The following is a 9,405-nucleotide window of genomic DNA, read 5'->3' as shown; positions in this document are numbered from 1 at the left end:
TGTTTTCCTGCTTCCTTCTCTGTGGCCAGAACTCAGGTCTAACTATTTACTTAAAAGAAGCAGGGAGAGGAAAGAAGTGGGAAAACCCAGGGGTAAAATGGAGGTTAATATTGGAAAAATACAACCGTAAAATAAGAAGACCATGAACACTAAATGGGAAATTGCTGGCAGAAACGTTTAGTGCTCTAAGAAGTTTTTAGAGAAGGGAAAAATTGTTAGCTGTAGACTAATATGTCAGGCTCCATGCAAGAGGTGGAATCTGTGCTGGGCTTTGATGGATGGTTACATTTTGGGCAGATAAGAGGCTGGATTCTTACCTTCCAGATGGAAGGAGTAATATCCTCCAGGCCCAGGTGCAGGAAGGTGAGAATAGGCACCATTGATAAGAAAGGCTGGAAAGATTCTGAAGCTCCTTGAATCCCAGGAAAAGGGATCAGTGTTAACATGTGGAACAATATTTTCTAAAATGGGTTAGATTAATGTAAATAAATAAACAAATACTTCTATGGTCAAATTAATTTAAACAATTCATAAATTCTTACAAATGTTTTTTAAGTGCCTAGGATATGCTGGCATTTTATTGGAAGTGAGAACTACAGCAGTAAACGGGGATCAGATCCAATTCCAGTGAGGAGGTAGATATTAAATAAGGTATTTCCAAGCATGAATGCTATGACAGCGGATATGTAGCCAGGAGACATAACCTGGTCTCCAGCTCAGCAAACTGAGCCCTGGAGCCCTGGGTGAGGAAAGGGAATTTTCAGTTGAGACTTGAAGGATGAGTTGGAGGTCACCAGGTGAAGAGGTGGAAGAACGTGCCGAGCAGCAGGTACAGTATGTGCAAAAGCAGGGAGGAGAGATGGGATAAAACAGTTGAAGAACCGAAAAGATTTCCTTGTGACTGGAATGTAGCATTTCAAGGGTCTCAGGCCAGAGAAGGGGTCTGGACCAATTTAGGGATTTTAGATCTTGTTTTAAGAGTTTGCAGAGTGAGGTGATTTACATACTTTCAGATTACCCTTGCTATAGCATGGAGGATGGATTAGCACCATGGCAAGACTGGAAGCAGGCAAATCCAATTAGGTGGCTGCTACAGAAAGCCAGTAATGACTTAAATCAGGGTGGTGGCAAGTGAGGATGTAGAGATGACCAGAAAGATGTGTGGTGGGGAGGGGAGTGAGTGAATGGTGTGTCTGACAGTTTCTCATATCTTCCATTGGATGGAAGATAACACCACTTACTGAAATGGAATATTTTAAAACTTGCTAGATTAAACTAAACTAAGTTCTTTACTGTAGGATTTTATGCACTGAGAGTAACAAGGAAGGGGTTATAATGTGCTGTGTTTTCTAAAGGCAGTTGACCATTAAACCCCCTTTTTGTTTTCTCAAGAGAATGAACAGTGGCACTAGCAGCATCATTGGATCGTTATCATCATTATCAACATCAACTAAAATGGTGGCTGAGACAACAGGCCTACAAGAAAATAGAAGAGAGGATGCTGAACAAAACTGGTAGAGAAAGAATTCCTAGGCCTTTGCCACGTTTGTTGACCTGTCTGATCTTCAGTTCACTTACCCCACAAATGAGTCAGGCTCACCTTTGCCTCACCCAGGGACCCAGATGAAGGGGAAGGGAGCTGGCCCATGGCAGTGGGTAAGTGTTGAGGCCTTATCTTGGCTCTGCCACTTCCTAGCTGAGTGACCCTGGACACATTATTTAACCTCTCTTATCCTCAGTTTATTCATCTATACCATCAGTTAAGAATGTCTAGGGGCCGGCTCCGTGGCCGAGTGGTTAAGTTCGCGTGCTCTGCTGCGGCGGCCCAGGGTTCGGATCCTGGGCGCGGACATGGCACCACTCATCAGGCCATGTTGAGGCGGCGTCCCACATCCCACAACTAGAAGGACCTGCAACTAAGATATACAACTGTGTACGGGGGGGTTTGGGGAGATAAAGCAGAAAAAAAAAAAAAAGATTGGCAACAGTTGTTAGCCCAGGTGCCAATCCTTTAAAAAAAAAAAAATGATTGGCAACAGTTGTTAGCCTAGGTGCCAATCTTTAAAAAAGAAAAAAAAAAAAAAGAATGTCTACCTCTCTGTTGTTAGGATAGAATGATATAAAACATATAAAACTTCTTTTAAAGAGGCACTCCATAAATGTTACTTCCTTTTCCCACCTCCCTTCAAGAGGAGAGCGACTTGTTCAAAGCCCGGCATGGAGGGAGCCTCAGCCCCAGGTCTCCTTGTCCAGGGCTTCTTTTACATTATCTGCCTTTTGAGCATTAAAAAAGCACAAACTCGTAATGGGCAGTGATACTGAGACTTGTTCAAGTTCTAGTCTCTAAAATGACAAGAACCTCTGTCAAAGCAGGGCCTTCATTTCATCCTGGTGCTGTTCTTCCTCTATCTCTAGAAATCACCTTCTATGGTGAGACCAACGAGATCTGGGCCAGTCTCCTAGATTCAGCATTCTTTTGGCCTTTCTGGGTGACACTTCTTTCTGTCTGGACCTCAGAACCCAAGTCCATTACAGATCCAAGCCTGTGGGAAGATTCACTTGGAGAAGAAAAAAGGTTCTTGTTCCAGAGATGAGAGCTGCTGTCAAAATCTATGCTCCTCTTCCTCAGTAAGAGAACTCATTTTATTTGGGAAAGCAAAGTGCCCAACTAAAAAATTGCTTTTCCCAGCCCACTTTGCAGCTAGGTGTGGCCATGTGACTACGTTCTGGCTAATGAAATGTAAACAGAATTTTTTAGTTGAGACTCTGGGAAGGTTCCTTAAAGGAGACAGACAGCTGTCTGTGATGCAGGTGTCATGGCTGGAGCTCCATCCTGTATTACAAAGCAACCTTGAGGAAGGAAGCAACATGATAAGGAGGCCTGGGCAGAAAGGAGTAAGGATCCTGGGTCCCTCATGACTGGGAGCCACAATACCTGCCCTGTGCTGCCCATTGCTTCTCTTCTTGAGACCAAGAGATGGAGTGGGAGAGAGAAGGAGAGACAGAATATTCTATTTTGTTTAAACCACTGTTATTTCAAGTCCCTGTTGTCAGCAACCAAACATAGTTCCTGGCAACAGTTGGCAGCACCTCCGTGTCCCTACCCCCTACCACTTGGCCTAGAGACCTGGTCTTTTTATACAAGTAATGGATAACCTATGGAAGGGTTAGGCAGGCCTCTGCTAAGCACTTGACTTGCATCAGCTCATGTAATTCTTATAATAAGCCCATGAGTTACGCATTAGTATTTTCACTTTACAGATGAAGAAACCAAGGCTATGGAACTTGCCCAGGGTTATATAGCCAATACGTAGTAGAGCTCTGATTCAAACCCAGTCTGCCTGCCTCTAGAGCTCATGATTTTGATCTCCATAACCAGGGTATGCTACCTGCAATTATTCTGATTTGGTATTTATCAATAATCTAGATCAAAACATGTTTCACCCTGTCTCAATGTACTTTTATTTAGAGGAGGAAAAAAAGGAACATCTCTTTAGAGATGACCTGAGTATTTTAGTATGTTTGGCAATTATATTTCATTTAGGCCCCTTGGATTAGCAATTTGGTTTCAAGATTATGCCCACCTGATCATGCTGAGAGTTTATTGCAAGAAAAGCTGGGGACCAGTCCGTTGATCCAGCGTGGTCAAATCAATGCTGAGTTAAAGACAAAGGCCCCAGAACTTTCTTCTCTTTCCACCTCTTAACTGTAATGCCTAGATCTTCTTGGTGTTCTTTTGTGTTGAGAATGGACAAAGGCCTGTAGGTTCAAATCTAAGCAACAACTTAAACCCCAGGATTAAACATTATGATGGTGAAATGAAATGGACACATTTTCTTTTCTAGAACTCCAAGAGCTTTTGAGATGGCAGATGGGCCTGGTCGGGGACCCAGCCCACACTTCCCAGGCAGCTTCATGTAATATGAGGTGTTTCTGAAGGTGGAGTGTGAGGAGGAGGCTGTGGGAAGGCAGAGGCTGCCATGTGGATGCTGTGCAGTCACTCCTCTGGGGAACCTTAAGGGATAAACCCAGGCCTGGCATGAACAGATGTGTTGGGGCTCCATGGGCAGGGGGCAGAGCTTTGAGCTCAGGCGTGTAGGGCATCTGTACTAGTTTCCTAGGGCTGCAGTAACAAAGTACCACAAACTAGAGAGCTTAAAACAACAGAAGTGCATCGTCTCACAGTTATGGAGCCCAGAAGTCTGAAACTGAAGTGTCAGCAGGACTCTTCTCCCTCTGAAGGTGCCGGGTAGGATCTCTCCTAGCTTCTGGTAGCCTTGGTTGTTCCTGGTCTTGTAGGTGTGTCTTCTTGTGTCTCTTCACTTCATCATCCCTCTGTGCATGTCTGTCTCTGTGTTTCAATTTCCCCTTTGTAGAAGGACATCAGTCATATTGGTTTAGGGCCCACGTTTATTACTTCATCTTAACTTGACCACATCTGCAAAGACCCCTATATCCAAATAAGGTCACATTCTGAGGGACCAGAGGTTAGAACTTCAACATATCTTTCTTGGGGGATGTAATTCAACCTATAACGGGATGAAGCCCAGATTACAGAAACAGATGTAGGAGCAAAGACAGAAGGAACCAGGAGGTTAAAAGGCCAGGAATTCTTGGGAAAATGTTAGGAGGCCCTGGACTCACATCAGTGGTAACTCTCGGAGTTCAAACCAAGTTTACCTAAATCTCCGAGGGTTCAGGAAGCTTTCCTATGAGATTTGGGCTGCATAAGTACAGGGAGAGGCAAGGACATTGCCTCCTGGAAGGGAACACCCTCTTTGATGGAGCTGTAAGAATCCTCATACTCTGGAATGTATTCGCTGTCTGCGGGAAGCCCATTTCACAATGCAATTTGCAAGTAGTTTTAATATTGATGTTAAGGTGCCTTTCCAACTGCCACCAGGAAATATAAACCTAAAATATAATCTTGCATCATGTTACAACAACATCATTAAAGTACAGAGTGGTGAATGGGGGATGTAGGTGATGTGTTTGTACTTACACAAATAGAAGGGAATCTTGAAAAAAGAGAGTTGAAAAACAATTGGTTTTTCTTCAGTGCTATCTAAGGTAGAGGGTGATGATTCTAGATGAACAGTACCAAGTAATTACCCCCAGTGAAAATAGTTAGGTTTATTCAGCTTGTCAGTGCCCCTGCCTCTACTGACCCCAATGAGTCTCAGATACGCTGCTGATCTCTCCCTGTGTGGCTGGGTTCCCAGAAAAATTCTGACTTGAGGCAGGAATCATTTCAATAGCCCCAGGTTCCCCTCAAACCAGTAAAAAGGACTACTATTTAACTCTCTTTCGGGTTGATCACAAATATAATATCCAAGCTCTGGCTCTGTGTACAAATCTGTGCTGACCACTAATTTTCCTGATTTGTAATTGCTTATCTGTGGGGCTCTTACCCTAATAATGGGTTTTTGCCTTCAGATTTTTGAATTTATGTTCACAGACACACATACCCACACCCCCTTCCCCACTCTTCCCTCTTTTGTAAGCCCATTTGGAAGAACCATGCATCTACTTTGGATTTTATTGGGAGTTCCCATCCAAGTCATCTGTTTAATCCTCTAATCCTGCAGTCAGCTCTGGGATCCAGCCTTGCCCCGGCTATTGCCTTCTTTCTAGTGACCATGGCTATGTGAGTTCCCAGATGCCTCTGGCCTTTTAACTAGATTCTAGGTACTTAACCTAGAGTCCCAGTTGCCACACTAGCCCTTCTGTTGGGATCCCTGTTACTTCCTCTGGGACCCTTCCTTGATCTGAGAACAGAGACTGTCATCTTCTTATATTTGTTCTCTCATCACCTTGCTTTGGCAAGCTGGTCCAGCTCAGAGTCCAGCAAACTTTTTCTGTGAAGGGCTGCTTAGCAAATGTTTAAGCTCTGCAGGCCATATGGTCCCTGCTGCAATCACTCAGCTCTACTGTTGTAGCACATGAGCAACTATAGACTATGTGTAAACCAATGGGCATGACTGTGTACCAATAAATATTTAGTTATAAAAACAGGCAACAGGCTGGATTTAGCTAAAGGGCCATAGACTCCCTGGTCTAATCTATAGCTCGTCTCCTTATTACCTCATTTTCCACTTTTTTTTTTTTTTTTTTTGAGGAAGATTAGCCCTGAGCTAACATCTGCTGCCAGTCCTCCTCTTTTTGCTGAGGAAGATTGGCCCTGAGCTCACATCCATGCCCATCTTCCTGTACTTTATATGTGGGACGGCTGCCACAGCATGGTTTGCCAAGCGGTGCCATGTCCGCACCAGGGATCCGAACTGGCGAACCCTGGGCTGCTGAAGCAGAATGTGTGCACTTAACCACTGTGCCACCAGACCTGCCTTGTCATTTTCACTCTTTTACTCCCATTTCCCCACCTTCATCCTCTTTCCTTATATTGCTGACAGTAAGGCATCATGCCTTAATATCAAATCTTAAGAGACAAATGACCACTGGTTATACCAGTAAAAATTAGGCTGTGAACCTGAGTAACAAGTCTAATTTCAGCATCCACAGGGTCTTCTTCGAGGAGGCATGTAGATTAAGGTTCCAGATGATTAATACTTGAATGAGATGCCATTTAGGCAGTCTTTGCTGTTCCTTCCCTAGGAATTGGGACCCTGCCTTGACTCTCTTATATAGTCAAGGTGGCAGTCGCCATTAGTTGCCTTACTCTATGCTGTTCCTTCCTATTCCTTGAGTAAGAAGCCTGGCAGCAGTGTGCTTAGGGAGGAGATATCCCTCCCAAATACAGGGAATGAATTTTTGCCTGAAATTCATATTAGATTATGTCTCAGACCCAGTTCTAGGCAATCGTATCTGGGGAAAGTCTCCTTGCGGCTCCTAAGAAAAGAATTTTTCTCCATGATAAGAGAGACATGAGGAGAAACCCATGTCCTTCTGTCCCTGCTTTTGATTGTCGTTGTACAAGGATAATATTCTTGTGGTTGTTGTACTCATCTTGGGACCATGAGGGGAGATTGATGAATATTTTAAAGGTGGTAAGAAGGGAAAAAATGGAAAAAGTCAGTTTGATTATGGGGTGCTGCCCCATCCTCTCCGAGGTGTAGAGTATATGCCTCATATTAACCTTTTAAAAATCTGAAAGATTCCAAATTCTGAAACACATCTGGCCTCACGGGTTTTGAATAATGGATCCTGGACATGTATTAAAATTAGTATCCTGCATGGGGTCATAAAATCCCATTTCTAGGGTGAATAGTACCTCCACGCTCCAGGAAAGGCTATTTTCCATATGCTAACAAAGAAGCAAACTTTTTGCACCCAGCACCTCCCCAGAGTCTTCATCTCATGGAGCTCAAGCTTACAAATGAAAAGACATTACTGGCTACTACCCGTGAGAATTCAGTGGTAGCTTCTCCCTTGGTACACATTTGTTTTTATGAGGAAAACCCCGTCCAAGGGTACAACTAGCTGGGAGTCTCTTTCCATCTTCAAGATACAGCGGTGGAATGCAGTGAAGCAACATGGGGTCAGAGATCAAATCTCCTCTCTACCGACCTTGAGTGCAAATCAGACCGAAACACGCAATGATAATGTGTGACATCATTCTCCCTGAAGCTTCTCATTTCAACAGATTTCCCTATTTTACCATAAAAATCACTATATCTGCTTGGCTGATAAAAATCTGTTTTGATAAGGCCTATGTACTTTGGGTGGCCCACAGCAAACCTCCAAGGACTGTAAATTGCATCTTGGAAATGCAGGCTTTTTGGAGACGCGTCTGCCTCAGGACTCCAGGGGATTTAAATGCAGAGGGATTTGCAAGGTTTGCATTTTTCATTCATTAAGGCTGTGTTGCTGCCAAACTTCTCTTCCTGTTAGTCATACAGGGAGGAGGGCTCGGCACAGTGGGCTGGTCATAAATTATTGCACTGCTCAAGGCAGCCCAATGTAATACCAAGGGGGCCATAGATCTTGGCAAAGGTTTTGTGAATGATTTCTGAGAAATTCAAATGTATTGAAAAATCACATGTTCACAGAGGAATGAAAGAATTAGACTATCTTTAAATTCAGCAGGCCAAGAAGTAAGCTTGTCCTTTATTTAAACCAGTGTGAGAAACCCACAATTAGATGACTGTGAAGAGTCTATTTTTGTGGCATTCTATAGATAAATTACTATATCTAAATTATTCCTTAGTCTTGATCTGTGGTTCTTAACCTTTTTTTTTTTTTTCTGAATCCCTTTGAGAATCACAAGAAAGCTCTGGACCTTCTGACCAGAAGTTGCCTGCAAATACACACACAGTTGTGTCTACAATTTCAGGAGATTCCTGGGTCCCCTGAGGCTCATACATAACCCTCAGGTTAAGAATCCCTGATCTTTATACTAGAAGCTCCTCAACGGTAATGATTATGTTTAGTCGTTATATCTAATTATGTCTAATCTGCATAGCATCCCTCCTGTTCATGCCTAATACCCCATTACATACTCAGAGATTCTAGTTAGTGTTTCCTGACACGAACTTACAGTAATAAACTTCCTTTCTATTTTTACAACGTTCTTTTGAAAAATCCAAGGTGTTTACTTGATTAAAAATGCACGTCTCTCTTTTAAGTAAGTTCTGCAATGTATCATTATATTCCCTTGATATAGACAAAGTCGTAAAAAAGAGTCACCTCTTCTCTAGCTCCAGAATTGCCCTGAACCAAATTTATATTTAAGCAAAATTGAAAATGCAATTGCTGCTGCTGAGAATTGCACACGAGCTGTCTAACTTCTGCCTCTTGCGGACTTTAAAAAATCCTCCTTTGTACTTACATCTTCCCCGAGCTATAGAGTAAAATGTCCCTGAGTCACTGGCTAATTGCCCTGAGGAACTCAAGGGTGGGTTTGGAAGAATTTAATTTTTTTTCCAAATTGTTTTTTTTTTTTTTGTTATGTTAAGGAGATGCAATCACCAGCCACCCTGAACCAGACCAAGCCTCACCACAAGAGCTCCGCCTATGACCTTTGCCTCATTTTTAATGCTAAGATCTCTCCAGTGGGAGCTTAGGTCTTGTTACCACAACCTGCAGTGTATGTGGAAGCATGTTTTCCAACTGAGCCTGCACAAGCGAATACCCACCTCTCCTTTTTGAATATTCATTCCCCATCTGAAATAAAAGGTCCCTGCTTCCCTTTGTTTGGACAGCCATGACTTTGGAAATGATTCTGCATGGTCTCCTGTTTGCTGCAAATATACTATACTTTGTGAGATAACTTGATTTTGGTGGAGAATCTGATTTAACTCACCATGAGGTGAACCCACTTTGGTTTCGGAAACACCTGCAAGTGTTCCACTGAGCAATTCCAGGGAGCACCATTCACACCTATTACCATGCGGACCTGAGTCCTCACTCCATTCTGGTAATAACTGCCATTCTTGAGTTCTTACTGTG

The sequence above is a fragment of the Equus asinus genome, chromosome 3, assembly GCF_041296235.1.
Source record: "Equus asinus isolate D_3611 breed Donkey chromosome 3, EquAss-T2T_v2, whole genome shotgun sequence".
NCBI classification, from domain to species: domain Eukaryota; kingdom Metazoa; phylum Chordata; class Mammalia; order Perissodactyla; family Equidae; genus Equus; species Equus asinus.
Note: the sequence above shows the minus strand (reverse complement) of the source record.